An 18,845-nucleotide genomic window follows, 5' to 3' on the forward strand; every position below is an offset into this window, starting at 1 on the left:
CATTGTGAAGCTACATATAGGTAGTGACCTATATGTAGTGCACCCGTGTAATGGTGTCCCTGCACTCACAAAGATCGGGGAATTTGCCCTGAACAATGTGGGGGCCCCTTGGCTAGTGCCAGGGTGCCCACACACTAAGTAACTTGCCACCTAACCTTCACCAAGTGAGGGTTAGACATATAGGTGACTTATAAGTTAGTTATGTGCAGTGTAAAATGGCTGTGAAATAACGTGGACGTTATTTCACTCAGGCTGCAGTGGCAGGCCTGTGTAAGAATTGTCAGAGCTCAATATGGGTGGCAAAAGAAATGCTGCAGCCCATAGGGATCTCGTGGAACCCCAATACCCCAATACCCTGGGTACCTTCTACTTGAAAAATCTGGGCGTATTAAGTCATAGAGTTGTTTTATGCATTGTGCATAATCTGGAAGGTATGTTCTGCCAAAGATATTTGGTGGTTGAAGTTGAGCGTAATTCTCTAGAAGGTGCGAGGCCAGGCTCTTGTCTTCATCTGATAGCTGGTACCCAAAAAAACAGGACGCTGAGAAAGGCTATCTTTGTTTTCTTAGAATTGACTTTGTAGCCAAAGGCTGTGAATCCTCAAATGATCCGATCGACCCTGGCAAGATGAATGTCGAGATCGTCATCTCTGAGATAGATGTCATCCACATAGGACAATGCCTCGGGACAAATATCATGTAATATTGATATTATGCGGGCTGAAAACAACCCCCTGCTGTTCTTAAAGCCCTGTGGTGAGGTGCAAAAGTGTTTTTGTGAGCCAAATGAGAATGTACTCAGGTACCGACTTTCAGGCGCTAGGTTTTGACAGAAAAAGCTATTGGAAATATCCAAGGTTGTTTTGCATTTTTTGCACACAATGTTGTTTATAAGTGCTGTGCTGTGTGCATTTTGTATTGCATATTGACATGTGTAGGTGTTTAAGTGCCTGTAGTCTAAGACTATTCTATATGAATGGACTGGTTTTGTAACAGGGAATAACGGGTTACTCTTTGCAGAGATGCAGGGCTCTATTACTCCCTGGTACTCAAGTTGGGTGAGAATTTCTCTCACGTTGTTTTTAGCCTTGTGTTTAACAGGATATTGGGGTTGAGGCTGGGATGCTGACCCAGTAGGTATTATATAGTAGGGGGAGTCCTTATCCCACCCTACATGGGTATGGGTATGGGTTAGGGTATAGTGCTAAAGCCCAGTCTGCAGCATAGGCTTCTTTTATCGTGCCTGGAGCAGGAGTTAGGAAAGAAGGCAAAATGACATCTTCCCGATGTGGGAGCATGCAGACAAATTCAGGTGGCCAGTCCTTTTCTGCCAATAGTATATCATAATCATGTTCTTCCCAGAAGATTACTACTATGGTGTGCTCTATGTCTCCCTCTATTTGGATATTTAGTTCATAAGCCCTGTCGGGTGGGGAGACGTGCCTGTCCATGGTTTCGACTACAAGAAAGTCGTTATTTGCTGTTGCATCCAGATGATCTATCAGATTCTGGCAACATATTGTGACCTCTGCCGCGCTGCCTAGCAGAGTCACTGCCCACATTTTATTCTTCAACCACGTTCTCAATGTTGCTGGCATGTTTGATAGATATCGCTGTTACCTTTTTCTTTTTAAATAGTGGCTTTTGTTGAGGAGATTTGTCCTGTTTGGTAAGCTCCATTTGCTTCCATAACAAATGTTACTTCCCTGCCCTCATCTGTTAAGCCATGGGCTAGGAGATACTGCGTTAAGGCTTGTCTGCAGCTCTCCAAAATATTTATGGCGTGTTCCATGTTGAAAAATAGGTAACAGAATGGAACACCAAATGGAGAGAAATCCTTTTAAATGGTTCAAGCTTCAAGCTTGAACAACCTACAGTTATGAGAGGTACTCCCATTTTAACTGAGGAAGATTGACCCTGGACATCTCTGTAAAATGGTACTTAGGGTACCTGCTGTGTGTGAGACAAAGATGCACAGGACGATCCGTAAATTAGTGCCTAAACATAGTTGTTGGTGGCGCCATGTCATGAATGACTCTCGCCTCTCAACGAGACTGCTGTATTAGGGGCGGCAACCCTTCTGCCCGTAGGAGACTGAGTCACTCCTACGCCATTTGGAAGCTGTCGGCCCAAACCACCTGGCTCTCTAGCAGCACCTCACCCAAACCCTAGCTGGTAAAGGTGATCTGTGGCAGCCTAGCGCTTGGACTCTTGAGACCTCTCAGGTAAGTCACGGTGTAACAAATCTTACTCCTTTTCTTGTTAGAAATAAGCCTCTTACACACACTCACACAGGCAATGAAGGAGATGCAGGATAGTTTCAATATATTTATTGAAAAGGCTGCAATCTACGATAAAATGCATGTGCTGCAATGATTATGACAAAGAGGAATAACATAAGCAGAATGGTGACGATAAAGTTGGTAAATATGAAAACCCTCAACATATTGCAATGAACAATACCCTGGAGCGAGAGCTGGGCATGACACGCCTAATTTGCCAGTACAGTGTCCATGAGAAGAATCCACCAAACCTTGTTACCTTGGGATGAGGTTGGCCTCTCGGTCTCCGGATCAGGAATCATAGAGACACAAGGCTGAGATTCGCTGTAGATCGGCTTGGAGTCTAGATAGTGTATTCTGGTGGAACCTGTAGGAAAGTACCATCTTGCCTGGCATGTTACCCCCATTTTTTACTTGTGTGTCAGTTTGTTTTTGCCTCTCTCACTGGGATCCTGCTAGCCAGGACCCCAGTGCTCATAGTTGTGGTCTGAATGTGTTCCCTGTGTGGTGCCTAACTGTTTCACTGAGGCTCTGCTAACCAGAACCTCAGTGCTTATGCTCTCTCTGCTTTTAAAATTGTTGCTGCAGGCTAGTGACCAATTTTACCAATTCTGATTGGCACACTGGAACATCCTTATAATTCCTTAGTATATGTTACCTAGGTACCCAGGGAATTGGGGTTCCAGGAGATCCCTATGGGCTGCAGCATTTCTTTTGCCACCCATAGGGAGCTCAGACAATTCTCACACAGGACTGTTACTGCAGCCTTAGTGAAATAACGTCCACGATATTTCACAGCCATTTTACACTGCACTTAAGTAACTCACCTATATGTCTAACCCTCACTTAGTGAAGGTTAGGTGCAAAGTTACTAAGTGTGAGGGCACCCTGGGACTAGCCAAGGTGCCCCCACATAGTTCAGGGCAATTTCCCTAGACTTTGTGAGTGCGGGGACACCATTACACGTGTGCACTACATATAGGTCAATACCTATATGCAGCTTCACAACGGTAACTCTGAATATGGCCATGTAACATGTCTAAGATCATGGAATTGTCCCCCCATGCCAAATCTGGTATTGGGGTGCCAATCCCATCCATCCCGGGGCTCCAGCATGGACCACGGCTACTGCCAAACCAGCTCTTGGGGTTTTCACCGCAGCTACCGCTGCTGCCAACCCACAGACAGGCTTCTGCCCTCCTGGGGCTATGAGCAGCCCAGTCCCAGAAATGAATAACAAAGGATTACCTCTGATAGGAGGTGCTACACCCTCTCCCTTCGGAAATAGGTGTTAAGGGCTTGAGAAGAGTAGCCTTTCCTGGCCTCTGGGAATGTTTTGAAGGGCACAGATGGTGCCCTCCTTGCATAAACCAGTCTACACCGGTTCAGGGATCCCCCAGCCCCTGCTCTGGCATGAAACTGGACAATGGAAAGGGGAGTGTCCACTCCCCTGTCCATCACCACGCCAGGGGTGGTGCCCAGAGCTCCTCCAGTGTGTCCCAGACCTCTGCCATCTTGAATGTTACTCTCTGAGGGGGCCATTGATTTGGCCACCTTGGTTGCTTGTCCCCTTAATATGGATAAGTACAAGCAACTTCCCCTAATAAATGGTGTTGAGGTTCAGGCCTACAGGGACACAGGTGCCAGTGTTACAATTGTAATAGAGAAACTGGTCCACCCTGAACAACACCTACTTGGTCACCAGTACTAAGTGACTGATGCTCATAACAACACTCTTAGCCACCCCATGGCTGTTGTGAATCTCAACTGGGGGGGTGGTTACTGGTCCAAAGAAAGTTGTGGTTGCCTCAGATTTACCTGTAGACTGTCTACTAGGGAACGATTTGGAGACATCAGCTTGGGCAGAAGTGGAGTTGGAGGCTCATGCAGCAATGCTGGGCATTCCAGGGCATATTTTTGCTTTAACCAGGGCTCAGGCCAAAAAGCAAAAAGGACAGGGTGACTTGGATCCTGGAAGAATGGACCAAGTGCTCCCTAAAGCTAGGGTTAGTAAAGGTAAAACACTACCTACTATCCCTCCCTCTACAGTGGATTCAACTTCTGAGGAAGAAGAATTTCCACCCTGTGCAGAACCTACACCAGAGGAGCTGGAAGCAGACACTGCTGAGCTTTTGGGTGGAGGGGGGCCTGCCAGGGAGGAGCTGAGTGTGGCACAGCAGACCTGTCCCACACTAGAGGGTCTAAGACAGCAAGCTGTCAAATAAGCAAATGGGGATGTCAGTGACTCTCACAGAGTTTACTGGGAGGACAACCTCTTGTATACTGAAGCAAGGGATCCAAAACCTGGAGCTGCCAGGAGATTGGTGATTCCTCAGCAATACAGAGAGTTCCTCCTAACTCTAGCCCACGACATTCCCTTAGCTGGACATTTAGGGCAAATGAAAACTTGGGACAGGCTTGTTCCCTTGTCTCATTGGCCTAGCATGTCAGAGGACACAAAGGAATTTTGTAAGTCCTGTGAAACCTGTCAAGCCAGTGGCAAAACAGGTGGCACCCCAAAGGCACCCCTTATCCCACTACCTGTGGTTGGGGTTCCCTTTGAAAGGGTAGGGGTTGACATAGTTGGCCCCCTTGACCCTCCTACTGCTTCAGGCAATATGATTATCTTGATGGTAGTGGACCATGCCACCAGATATCCTAAAGCAATTCCTCTAAGGACCACTACAGCTCATGCAGTGGCAAAGGCCCTCCTGGGAATCTTTTCCAGGGTGGGCTTCCCAAAAGAGGTGGTATCAGACAGGGGAAGCAATTTCATGTCTGCTTACTTAAAGGCCATGTAGAAGGAATGTGGTGTAACATACAAGTTCACCACACCCTATCATCCACAAACAAATGGACTGGTTGAGAGGTTTAATAAAACTCTCAAAGGAATGATAATGGGACTCCCTGAAAAACTCCGGAGGAGATGGGATGTCCTGTTACCTTGCCTCCTTTTTGCTTACAGGGAGGTACCCCAAAAAGGAGTGGGCCTTAGCCCCTTTGAACTCCTATTTGGACACCCTGTAAGAGGTCCTCTAACACTTGTCAAGGAGGGTTGGGAACAACCTTTAAAAGCTCCCAAGCAAGACATAGTGGACTATGTACTTGGCCTAAGATCTAGGATGGCTGAGTACATGAAAAAGGCCAGTAAAAACCTTCAGGCCAGCCAAGAGCTCCAAAAGCAATGGCATGACCAGAAGGCTGTTCTGATTCAGTACCAACCAGGGCAGAAAGTGTGGGTCCTGGAGCCTGTGGCCCCAAGAGCACTCCAAGACAAATGGAGTGGACCCCACATTATTGTTGAGAAAAAGGGAGAAGTCACCTACTTGGTTGACTTAGGCACTGCCAGGAGTCCCCTTAGGGTGCTCCATGTCAATCGCCTAAAACCCTACTATGACAGTTCTGATTTCACCCTGCTCTTGGCAACAGATGAAGGACAGGAAGAAGAGAGTGACCCTCTCCCTGATCTCTTCTCTTCCACAGAACAAGATGCTCTAGTGGAAGGTGTAGTTCAGGCAGATTGTCTTACTGCTGAGCAGAAAGACCACTGCATAAATCTCCTGGGTCAGTTTTCTGAACTCTTTTCTACTGTGCCAGGCACCACTTCTTGGTGTGAGCACACTATAGATACTGGAGACAGCTTGTCTGGCAAAAGTAAAATCTATAGGCATCCTGACCATGTCAGGGACTGCATAAAACAAGAGGTTCAGAAAATGCTTGAACTGGGAGTGGTTGAGCACTCTGAAAGTCCATGGGCCTCTCCTGTGGTACTTGTACCAAAACCTCATTCCAAAGATGGTAAAAGGGAAATGAGATTTTGTGTGGATTACAGAGGTCTCAACCAATTAACCAAAACTGATGCTTACCCTATACCCAAGGCAGATGAGCTAATAGATACACTGGCATCTGCCAAGTATCTAAGCACCTTTGATTTGACTGCAGGGTATTGGCAGATCAAGTTATCAGAGGATGCAAAAGCAAAAACTGCATTTTCAACCATTGGAGGGCACTACCAATTCACAGTAATGCCTTTTGGATTGAAAAATGCACCTGCCACTTTTCAAAGGTTGGTGAACACAGTCCTGCAAGGGCTGTAAGCTTTTAGTGCAGCATATCTAGATGATATAGCTGTCTTTAGCTCCAGGTGGGATGATCACCTGGTCCACCTATGGAAAGTTTTGGAGGCCCTGCAAAAGGCAGGCCTCACTATCAAGGCTTCAAAGTGCCAGATAGGGCAGGGGAAAGTGGTTTATCTGGGACACCTTGTAGGTGGAGAACAGATTGCACCACTTCAGGGGAAAATCCAAACTATCATAGTTTGGGTTCCCCCTACAACTCAGACTCAGGTGAGAGCCTTTTTAGGCCTCACTGGGTACTACAGGAGGTTCATAAAGAACTATGGCTCCATTGCAGCCCCTCGTAATGACCTCACATCTAAGAAAATGCCTAAAAAGGTATTATGGACAGCAAACTGTCAGAAAGCTTTTGAGGAGCTGAAGCAGGCCATTTGCTCTGCACCTGTCCTGAAAAGCCCCTGTTACTCCAACAAATTAATTGTCCAAACTGATGCATCTGAATTAGGGGTAGGGGCAGTCTTATCACAACTCAATTCTGAGGGCCAGGATCAACCTGTTGCTTTTATCAGCAGGACGTTGAACCCTAGAGAAAAGCGTTGGTCTGCCATAGAGAGGGAGGCCTTTGCTGTGGTCTGGGCACTGAAGAAGTTGAGGCCATACCTGTTTGGCAGTCACTTCATTGTTCAGACAGACCACAAACCTCTACTTTGGCTAAAACAAATGAAAGGTGAAAACCCTAAATTGTTGAGGTGGTCCATATCCCTACAGGGAATGGACTATACAGTGGAACATAGACCTGGGAGTACCCACTCCAATGCAGATGGACTCTCCAGATATTTCCACTTAGACAATGACGACTGATCAGGTCATGGCTAGTCTTATTGTCCTTCGTTTGGGAGGGGTTGTGTAGGAAAGTACCATCTTGCCTAGCATGTTACCCCCATAATTCACTGTATATATGTTGTTTTAGTTGTATGTGTCACTGGGACCCTGCCAGCCAGGGCCCCAGTGCTCATAAGTGTGCCCTGTATGTGTTACCTGTGTTATGACTAATTGTCTCACTGAGGCTCTGCTAGCCAGAACCTCAGTGGTTATGCTCTCTCATTCTCTTTCCAAATTGTCACTAACAGGCTAGTGACCAATTTCACCAATTTACATTGGCAAACTGGAACACCCTTATAATTCCCTAGTATATGGTACTGAGGTACCCATGGTATTGGGGTTCCAGGAGATCACTATGGGCTGCAGCATTTCTTTTGCCACCCATAGGGAGCTCTGACAATTCTTACACAGGCCTGCCCTGGCAGCCTGAGTGAAATAACGTCCTCGTTATTTCACAGCCATTTACCACTGCACTTAAGCAACTTATAAGTCACCTATATGTCTAACCTTTACCTGGTAAAGGTTGGGTGCTAAGTTACTTAGTGTGTGGGCACCCTGGCACTAGCCAAGGTGCCCCCACATTGTTCAGGGCAAATTCCCTGGACCTTGTGAGTGCGGGGACACCATTACACGCGTGCACTATACATATGTCACGACATATGTATAGCGTCACAATGGTAACTCCGAACATGGCCATGTAACATGTCTAAGATCATGGAATTGTCATTCCAATGCCATTCTGGCATTGGGGAGACAATTCCATGATCCCCCGAGTCTCTAGCACAGACCCGGGTACTGCCAAAATGCCTTTCCTGGGGTTTCACTGCAGCTGCTGCCAACCCCTCAGACAGGTTTCTGCCCTCCTGGGGTCCAGCCAGGCCTGGCACAGGAAGGCAGAACAAAGGACTTCCTCAGAGAGAGGGTGTTACACCCTCTCCCTTTGGAAAAAGGTGTTAGGGCTGGGGAGGAGTAGCCTCCCCCAGCCTCTGGAAAAGCTTTCATGGGCACAGATGGTGCCCATTTCTGCATAAGCCAGTCTACACTGGTTCAGGGATCCCCCAGCCCTGCTCTGGCGCGAAACTGGACAAAGGAAAGGGGAGTGACCACTCCCCTGACCTGCACCTCCCCTGGGAGGTGGCCAGAGCTCCTCCAGTGTGCTCCAGACCCCTGCCATCTTGGAAACAGAGGTACTGCTGGCAGACTGGACTGCTCTGAGTGGTCAGTGCCAGCAGGTGACGTCAGAGACTCCTTCTGATAGGCTCCTTCAGGTGTTGCTAGCCTATCCTCTCTCCTAGGTAGCCAAACCTCCTTTTCTGGCTATTTAGGGTCTCTGCTTTGGGGAATTCTTTAGATAACGAATGCAAGAGCTCATCAGAGTTCCTCTGCATCTCTCTCTTCACCTTCTGCCAAGGAATCGACAGCTGACTGCTCTGGAAGCCTGCAAAACTGCAACAAAGTAGCAAAGACGACTACTGCGACCTTGTAACGCTGATCCTGCCGCCTTCTCGACTGTTTTCCTGGTGGTGCATGCTGTGGGGGTAGTCTGCCTCCTCTCTGCACTAGAAGCTCCGAAGAAATCTCCCGTGGGTCGACGGAATCTTCCCCCTGCAACCGCAGGCACCAAAGAACTGCATCACCGGTCCTCTGGGTCTTCTCTCAGCACAACGAGCGAGGTCCCTTGAACTCAGCAACTCTGTCCAAGTGACTCCAACAGTCCAGCGACTCTTCAGTCCAAATTTGGTGGAGGTAAGTCCTTGCCTCCCCACGCTAGACTGCATTGCTGGGAACCGCGTGTTTTGCAGCTACTCCGGCTCCTGTGCACTCTTCGAGGATTTCCTTTGTGCACAGCCAAGCCTGGGTCTCCGGCACTCTAACCTGCATTGCACGACCTCCTGAGTTGTCCTCCGGCTTCGTGGGACCCTCTTGTGCAACTTCGGGTGAGCTCCGGTTCACTCCACTTCGTAGTGCCTGTTCCGGCACTTCTGCGGGTGCTGCTTGCTTCTGAGTGGGCTCTTTGTCTTGCTGGACGCCCCCTCTGTCTCCTCATGCAATTGGCGACATCCTGGTCCCTCCTGGGCCACAGCAGCATCCAAAAACCCTAACCGCGACCCTTGCAGGTAGCAAGGCTCGTTTGCGGTCTTTCTGCACGAAAACACTTCTGCACGACTCTTCACGACGTGGGACATCCATCCTCCTGTCGCGTGGGCTCTCATTATCCTAAATGAGACCACTGGATTTCTAGGTAGCAGGATCGATAACGGTGTGGGGGACTGAGTCTGACCCACGTGTAACGAACTCTGTCACCCTAAATCCGGGTTTTGCTCCGGCTAACTAGCAGTGCCTCATTTCTCCCAGGGGGAAGAGATGATGGGCAGCCGAGCGCATGACATCTTTGGAACTTCTCAGGGAAGTCGTGGTCACTCAGATCCAAACCAACTCTCTCATTTACAATATGATCTCATATACAAATGACAAAGACAGTATAAGTTTTATATAATGTTTTAATAAAACGACTGTATTTTAGATATTAAGGCGTGAGCCGCAATAACCAGAACAATACAACATAGTAGGATTGAAATAGTTACTAGGAGAGTAAAACATAAAAACAGAGCTATCATATTGTTTATGAGTTTCTACTCTCCCTCTGCTTGTTCTATTTAGAGCACAGCATGTTAAGCTTCTAGCTTGCCTTTCCAAATCACTAGGGAGACAGACGCCCTCATACCTGAGCAAAGGCCTGTGATCTTGTTCAGCATCTGCAACGAGGCAGTCAGCGTCTAGTTGTGGTTCCCTGGTCGGAATCTCCCTCTTGCATGTATTGGGACAAGGAAGTGTTTTTATAACTAACATGTTATCGTGGTCACAAAATGTCCTTACGCAGGAATGCCAAATCTAAACTCCTACCACGTCTATCGGCAATGTCCCAGACTGTATCCTTGACTGAAGCACAGAGTGAATATGTTATGAAGAACTCCAGTGCTGAAGTAGGCAAAACAGTGTGATATGAATAAAACAATACCGTAGAACTGGCTATGTTGTGAAATAACAATACGAAGCCTAATAAAAAGTATTTAAAGCAAAGTGCACAAAGGCCTAAGGCCTGAAGCTAATGCGCAAAAATACACGTAAAACTAACCACACTACACCCTCCCCTTGTCGGTAGCAAGTGGTTCCAAACATAAAAACATACCCCAAACCTATACAATGTATTTCAACAAGGTAAGAAGTCAATAAAGCCTTAATTGAAGGAAACCTGGGACAAAAAAAAAAAAATCCAAATTTAACATAGAGTCAATTTTGTCGGAAAAAAAAAAATCCAATTGTCAAACAGAAGCAATAGAACGTAGGAGTTCCTCCACTTCGATATATGTTAATATCGGAAGATCCACGCCACAAAAAATCATGGAGCAGCTATGTTCCAAAGTTCCAGAATCATTCAGGGCGGCACCCCGTGCAGAGCCAAGGAAAGAGACAAAACCATCTTCCTCCAGGAAGGGAATCTCATAAACCGCCTCACGAAGCAAACGCAAACGTAGTGCACAAGTCTGGAAATGAGCCCTAATCTTGAACATCAACAGATCATGATCAACCACTGGAGAGCGCTGTAGTGAGAGGCAGAAAGCCAGTGGATGTTCAAACGAGCACCAAAGGCATCGAAACAAGGGTTGCACACAATCCAAAACCGGTCTGAACGACAGAGACCAGTCACACTCCAAATGACCCAGGAGTGTAGCTCCAAAACACAGCATCATGCGTTCACGACACAGCTGCGCTGACGGGAGCAGCAATATAGGATCTCGTCGTGGCGGGACAGCCATTGCGAAAAAAGAGCAACAACAGCACAACTCCAGCCAATATAGCCAAAGTAATTGGGAAACCCCCAAAAATGCTTCCGAAAATAGAGTGTATAGCCGAAGGTATTAAACCGAATATTGATGAGAAGATGTGAGTGAAACCAACACCAACGGCTTTGAAAAAATGAGCAATACCAGCAGTGCTGGATGCATTAAATATACGTCCCACAAGTTCACCAAAGTGACTTGGAAAATTAGTGTTCAAAAGGGACTGTATCTCTGCCGATGACCTTGCCACTTGAAGCGCGTAGGTCTCGCTAGCAGATGTAAGGGCCACATGCTTTTGAAACAATAAAGCTTTCAGCCGACTCAACTTGTCGAAATCAACCTTGGAAGTAGCAATATGAGGCCAGATGTCCGCTACCTCCCTAATTTGAGTGGGGGGAAACAAAACATTCCCGCAGCACGTAACGGCCTTGTTGACAACGACAACGTAAACTATTCCGGCACGCATGCCACAGCAGCGTTCGCTGTTAAGAACAATGTAACTGCTGTTAGAAAGCACCTGGAAAGTGTTTTTAATTACCGGGACTGGAACTCCCTTCAGATAACAAGCTAAGTTAGCAATCGAATCGTTACACGCTCCGTGCAAGGACAGCTGTTTACAAACCATGGAATGGCTGACAGAAGCTTCGCATTCGCTACCGCTAAGAAAAACCTCCCTCAAACCATTAACACATCTGTACTGAAAGGGAAGCTCCCACACCTCATGTATGTAACTGTCACCCAATAGTTCATATCTACCCACCGGAATGTGTTTCATACAAGAAGTAAATTGCAAAGTGGAGATTGGCAAATTAATAACCCCATGAATCAACCACTCAGCAGACGGAATCTCAGCCACCGTGAAAGGCAGTTTCTCCAACTTCTCAATGTTTAACATAACATACGTCGCTTCCTTTTTAGCCATTAACTGTTGTTGACGAGTCAAATTAAAGGAGATAAAGATCTCTCTGGCACGAACGTGCTGCCATGGAACGCGACCCGCCTTCAAGGTCTGAAGAGTCCAACCCAGCTGCATGATTGATCGTGTCTGACTCTGCCCATGATATAAAGAAGACATGTCTGATTTAATAATGTCTATAGCAGAGGAGACAATGCTGTCAATCGTGTAAACACGGTCAGAAAGGGTATGCATGCCATTATCAACAACAGACAAAGCCTGTAACAAATTATCTTGATCAATCTGCCGTAACCGGGCAGCAGCTTCCTGTTGTGAAAGTTTCCAAATCTCATTATACACTTCGTATAAGAACCTTTTCCTCCGTGGCACCTTGGGACCTGATAAAAAATCTTGTAAATCAGTACCATTAGACAGTAACTTGAGATGTGACTTGACTGCATCCAGCGTGGAGTACTTCAACCATTGTTGACAAAGCTTCCCCACACTGTATGTAGTTATTATATCAGCATGTTCCGGAGATATGTAACGAGGGTCTGCCCTACTAGTTCTGAACCCCCCCGAAGAGGTGACAAAACGTTGATGACACTCATTGGTGTCTACAGGCCATAATAACCACCCGTCGGGATGTAACGATGAAGTGTTAAGCGTACCATTCTCGACCCAATGTGTAAATTCACTAAAAGTAGCATTCACATAGTGCTGCCAATTGTTCATTTTGGATGGGACAGGTATACTAGGCAAATTCAACTCTCTAATTGTCGCCAAGCCCAAACAGCTAGTCTGTTGTACCGTGTCATTGAGGAAAATCATTTGTACAGGGATAATACATGCTCTAAATAATGTATCCCTGCCTTGCATCTACCAATTTTTCGTACCCCAAACACTTTTCAAGTCAACAGTCTTCGACCAGTATTCATATCCTTCGACCGAAAGTTTAGATACAAACAAATTTGAATACAATAATTTAGTATCGGTCAATAACAGTTGCTTATTAGAATACGGCGTAACTTTAAAATAGTAAGACTTAGCATTTCGCTGATCATGCCCAGAAAAATATGCAAATTTATCATTGTACGTTTTCGAACTCCCTTGCGGTGGAGTCGAGCAATGTTCCCATTGCACATAATTAAATATGGACTTAGGGCTACTAGCTGTATGAATAAAGTGGTGTCCATAATAGTTATAGCAAAACATGTCACCATGATTATCTCTAAATTGGTAAGCATCTTCATCATCATAGACAGTATAATATTGCAAATCCTTTAGCATAGAATCTACCGTCTTCACATCCCAATCATCAGAAACAATGCCTGGTATAACAATATAATTCATCGATAACTTGAGGACATACGGTATTTGAATCAATTCAGTTGGACCATATATATCAAACATTACTTTATCCCACACAATCCCATCCGGAATTGGTATCGCAGAAATATTCACATTTGATAAGTCTCTTCGCACCATATGAGACGAAAAATGTGGTCTCAAGACAGTCTCCACGTGTTCAATGTCAGATCGATCAGGAAGAAAATGACCATGTATTACCAGAAAAAAAGTAACTACAAATCCTAACCATAAAAAAATAGTCATTACAGCCATTACAAGCCATAAAAAGTTCCAAGGAAAAACAAAATATGTACGTTTAAGCCAACTCAGCAGCTTACGTGGACCTCGGACAGAAGACATCGATGACGAAGAGTCCGATACAGCCGCATCCGCGTCGTTGAAGCAGCCAGAGGAAGTTCTTGCAAAAGGTGCAACTGTAAACAAAGAAGCAGATGGAGGCTCTCTCCTAGGCACGCTATAGACCACATGTTCAGAAACATCAGTAGAACGTACTGCAACTTGATTACAAGATTCCATATCAATTGTTGACTGTTGAATAATCGCAAGATCACCTTCCACCCTCCCCTAGCTCGGAGAGGGAACATCATCGGTGTGAATCACCTGCAGCGGGACTTCTTCCCCAGTAGTGAGAGGGATTCTGGAACTACTGGGTGTCCCTCTTGGTCTGCTGTGCAGTATCGGCCACATGTTGTAACTTGACATTATCAATGGAAACAAAACGATTTCCTTTGGCCCCTTGCAGCGGCGGTAAAATCACAGTTCTCGTGCCGCTCACCCCTAACACAGGTACAGGTGCTCGATACGAAGGACCAAATTATTTCTTTACTGCGACCTTTTCACGCACTAGATCCTCAATCCTGGGTATCCAACCAGTGGATGTTACCGGCTTATCCTTAATTCCTGAGGAGGCAGCACTTGCAGAAGAGTTCTCTTCACGAAACTGTTGTAAATCCTGCAAAACAGTGACACGATCATTTATGTCAAAGGGCGTATCTGCCGCCTCCACACCAGGACCATCAAGATCAGGAACATACATTTGTGTTCCAAACAGGCACTCATATGAAGTACGACCCCCCAGTGACCTTCTAGGCAAGTTATTAAGTGCTCTCTGTACTCCATACAGGTGGGCTAGCCAACCACGACTCGTACCTATAACTCTGGCCGTTAAGGATTGCTTTAAATCACGATTTAAACGCTCCACGACAGAATTTCCCTCGGGATGAAATGGAGACGAGAATTGAAGTTGGACCCCCAACTAAGCCATGGTGTCCCTGAATGCCTTAGAGGCAAAGGCAGGGCCCTGGTCCGAATGAAAAGCCGCAACCGCAAATGTATCGACAAAGATGCGCAAATCTTTAATAACAGTTCGAGCGTCAGCCGAGCGTTGTGGCCAGACACACACAAATCTGGAGCACGAATCTACAGCAACCAATATGTATTTGTATCCATTATCCGGTGTCAGCGGACCACAATGGTCCAAGTACACACACTGTAATGGTTTGTTCGAAATCAGAAGGGGCGTCTGCTGCGGACGTCTAGCCGACGATGCTTTTATTTGTTGACAGACGTCACAACAGAGGACATACTGCTTCGTGTCTTTATAGAGACCAGGCCACCAATAACGAGCCTGTAGAAGTGAAATCGTGGCCGCCACACCAGCATGTGCAGATGCCACCCCTTCATGTGCTGCAGAAATTAAACGTGATCTCTCAATTTTATTTGGTAAGTCACGTACACCAATGCCTGGAATATTAACAACAGCATTCAGTGCACCAGTCAAGCAGTAACTATATTTAGAAGGAAATCCTTTAGGAAACGGCGTGCCATCAGCCGTAGCTTTTATGGCAGCCGAAAAGTCTGTGTCTGGTTTGCAACTCGAACGAGTCACTGCGGCTACAGTGGCGATAGCCACTGCTGACTTTGCAGCCTCATCAGCCAAAGTATTCCCAGCAACGTGTATTCCAACGCGCTGGTGTCCAAGTGTATGTACAACATGGACTTTAGGAAGCGTTTCTTTCAGATCCGCAACCTTACCCCACAACAATTTATGTTTAATGGTGTTGCCTTTGGAATCTCTGTACCCATTCAACCTCCAATAGTGCAGATATTCATTGAAAGACTGAACACAGTAGTAGGAGTCACAGACCAACAAGGTCAAGATCGCCGGATCCGCATGCTCCAAAGCTAACAAAAGAGCTTTGAGCTCAGCCAGCTGCGCCGTGCAATCTCCCAAAGTTTTAGTATAAGTATGTCGGGGGCAGAATACATCCCCCTCCATAGTACCGCTCACCACCGCACATGCAGCAGAATACTGCTGTTTAGTCCCGACCGCTGGTTGTGCAGAGCCATCAGTATACATGACCACCTGATACTGGTCAGTAGGCAATGTACCAGCAGGGACTGGGTATTCTATTTCATATTGAAGAAATTCTTGAGTCTGCAGCTTAGGATCAAATACGTAATCTACATCAGTGGCTGTCAAAGACGTAGCCCATTGTATCCAACGTGGGTGTAAAGCTTTCGAATTAGGAACACTCGCTTTCGTAACAGCCTCTAAGGCCGGAATCGGGGAAACGACAATGATGCGTTGACCCTGGGCCAGCGGTCTTTCTTTAATAACAGCCATCTGTACTGCAGTCAGTATTTTTTCAGTCTCTGCAGTTGAATACAAGTGGGACTTATATGCTATCGGGACTGTCTCACCCTCATTAAAGGTGACATACGTAAACCCAACAGCCCCAGGAATTACCCTGATAACTAAATGTGTCTTATTGTCCCGCGTGTGTAAGTGTTGAACTGCTAAGAGATCATTCTGCAACTCTCGCAGTATGTGGGTATGCTCAGCCGTCCAAAATTTACTTGAAAAATTCGGACAAATTAGCTCGTATAACGGTTTTATACGCGTTGCATAATCAGGAATGTAAGTTCTGCCAAAATTCAGAAACCCCAACAATGACTGAAGCTTCCGAACTGTATTAGGAGGCTGCAACAAAGCACATTTCTCCAGAAAATGTGGCGCTAAGCTCTTGCCTTCACTCGATAACTCATAACCCAGGAAAATGACGCTGAGGAAAGCAATCCTTGATTTTTTAAAATTAAATTTATATCCAATTTCAGCAAAACCCACAACAATGCGCGATACGCGCCTTAGATGTTGTAGAATCTCATCGTCTGTTAAATATATGTCATCAACATATGACAATGCTTCAGGGTCCAACTTGTGTAATATTTCAGTCACACGAGCTGAAAACAGTCCTGGGCTATTCTTATACCCCTGAGGCAAACGACAATTTTTTTTCTGAGAGCCAAACGCACTGAAACTGGTATAGTCCCGACTTTCGGGTGCTATATTCTGGCAGAAAAATCCATTCGAGATATCCAACGTTGTTTTATATTTTTTACGCACTATATTGTTCATGAGCGCTGCGCTATGTGAATTCTGTATTGCATATGTGCGTGTGTGACTATTCAAGTGTCTGTAATCCACCACAATCCTATAGGAATGGTCCGGTTTAGCCACCGGAAAAAAGGGATTATTCATCGGCGAGACACAGGGTTCAATTACACCCTGGTACTCCAATTGTATAAGAATTGTCCTAACCGATGCCCTTGCTTCAAATTTAATTGGATATTGCGGCTGCGGCTGAGGCTCGCCCCTTATTGGAATGACATGATAAGGTGATTCTTTATCCCACCCCACATTATTTCTATAGAGGGCGGGGGCTTGTGCCAGAGCCCACGATTTACTATAGGACTCCGCTAGTTCTATTGGAACAAGTGGTGAGAAGGAAGGTTTAACAACCTCCTCCCCAACCGGGCAGTCGCGAACAAAGTCTGGTGGCCAATCCTGTTCAGCCAATAGAACATCATATGATTTCACCACATGGTCCCAAAAGATGGCGTTTATAACGCGGTCAATGTCCCCTTCTAATCGTAAAGTCACCAGATATACTCGATCAGGATCAGAGACCCGCATATCCGCCGTTTCGACTTGTATGAAGTCATCAGTTGCTTTCACCTCCAGATGCTCTAGAAGACTCCGGCGAACTATTGTGACCTCTGCCGCGCTGTCTAACAGTGCTAGTGCCCATGTCTTGTTCGTCAAGAGAACTCTCTTCCGGAGCGGCATGTCTAACAGAGACCGCTGCCACTTTTTTCTTTTTAAATTGTTGTTTCTGTTGCAGTGGTTTCTCTTCTTGTTTAACAGAAACCTCCGCAGAGCGTTGTGACTCCTGTCTCGGTTTCACGTACTCCGTCCTCCGCTCTGATCGCCCACCTCTCTCACTTCTCTTCTCAGAGGAGTCCTGAAAGGAACGAGATTGGCGTGTATCAGTATATTGATATCGATCAGGCGTCTTCAAATTATCCCTATTTCTGAGATTATACCTATTCTGCGGGGTCTCCGGTTGCGGAGACTGACCCCCGTCTTTTTTAGGTGTTTGCTGTTTCTTATCCCAGCGCTTTTTAGCACCCTCAGGTTGCTGTTGCTTAGAATTATCTTTATTATTTTTACCCTGCAATTGTGGCTTCTGCGGTCTAGCCCCCAGGCTATCACGACCAATACTAGAATATGTTTCTGCAATTATTCTCGGAAGTTCCCGCTCCTGATGAACCTGCGGAACATCCCGAAGACGCATTCGCACTGCTAATGCTACAGCCTCCCCCTTGAGATTACTCAAAATAATAGAAGAAACCGCATCAAAATTGCCCATCAATTGCATGCCCAAATCTAGAGCAGGGGCCGCCCCATATTCATCCTGAATTTGTTTAAGCACTTCCGGCAAATTAGCCAAAGTCGGTGTTCCGTGTGCTGTAGTGTACAGCGCGGCAAACACCGTGCCCCAAGTATTACAAAGGTCCACCGGAGGAACCATCCCATACGGCAAACACATCGTTAAAATTCTATGTTCATCCTGAGGTCCCGTATGAGGAAATACTGCTTCCAGCGTATTAATTTTCTGCGCCAGCCAAAATGGAGTCTCCTCACGTTTAGCCGGTACCTTGCCCATTACCGAATGTACCGGGACCACCGCTTGTGGATGCGCTGGAGCAGCACGCGCTGCATTCGTATTTAATGTCTGCATCACAAACTGAACCAATCGTCTGTATGTTACCGTCAATTCCTCATATAAACGACGCACTTCAGCCACCGCCAAATTTGCAATTCCAGGATATGGTGTGTAAGTAGCCAATAAAGGCCAGGTTGGACCATCATTACTCAACGGACCTAACCGTACTTGTCTTTCTGAATGTGGGAGGGCGCCATCAAGCCAATTATGGTGTTCTTGATAAGATAAAGGTATTTCTAAGTATTCATATGCCCTGTATTGTACAGGAACATTCGCAACAGTATATTCGTGAAAAGTATTCGTACCCCCATCAGGCGCTGGAAATATGACCCAGGAATATAAAAGTTCTGTCCGAAAGGCTGCATGGGCGTCCACCACAAAAGTGACCGGACCCCCCTGGACTGTCAGTCCACGTGCTATTAGATGTCC

General features: G+C 46.3%; 1 protein-coding gene across 10 annotated transcripts in view; it reads left to right on the forward strand.

Annotated features, from left to right (window-relative positions):
• LOC138248977 (zinc finger protein 773-like) overlaps window positions 1-18,845 on the forward strand; it is a 302,908-nt gene that overhangs the window by 156,084 nt on the left and 127,979 nt on the right. The window lies entirely within an intron of this gene.

The sequence above is a fragment of the Pleurodeles waltl genome, chromosome 8 (assembly GCF_031143425.1).
Source record: "Pleurodeles waltl isolate 20211129_DDA chromosome 8, aPleWal1.hap1.20221129, whole genome shotgun sequence".
Taxonomy (NCBI): domain Eukaryota; kingdom Metazoa; phylum Chordata; class Amphibia; order Caudata; family Salamandridae; genus Pleurodeles; species Pleurodeles waltl.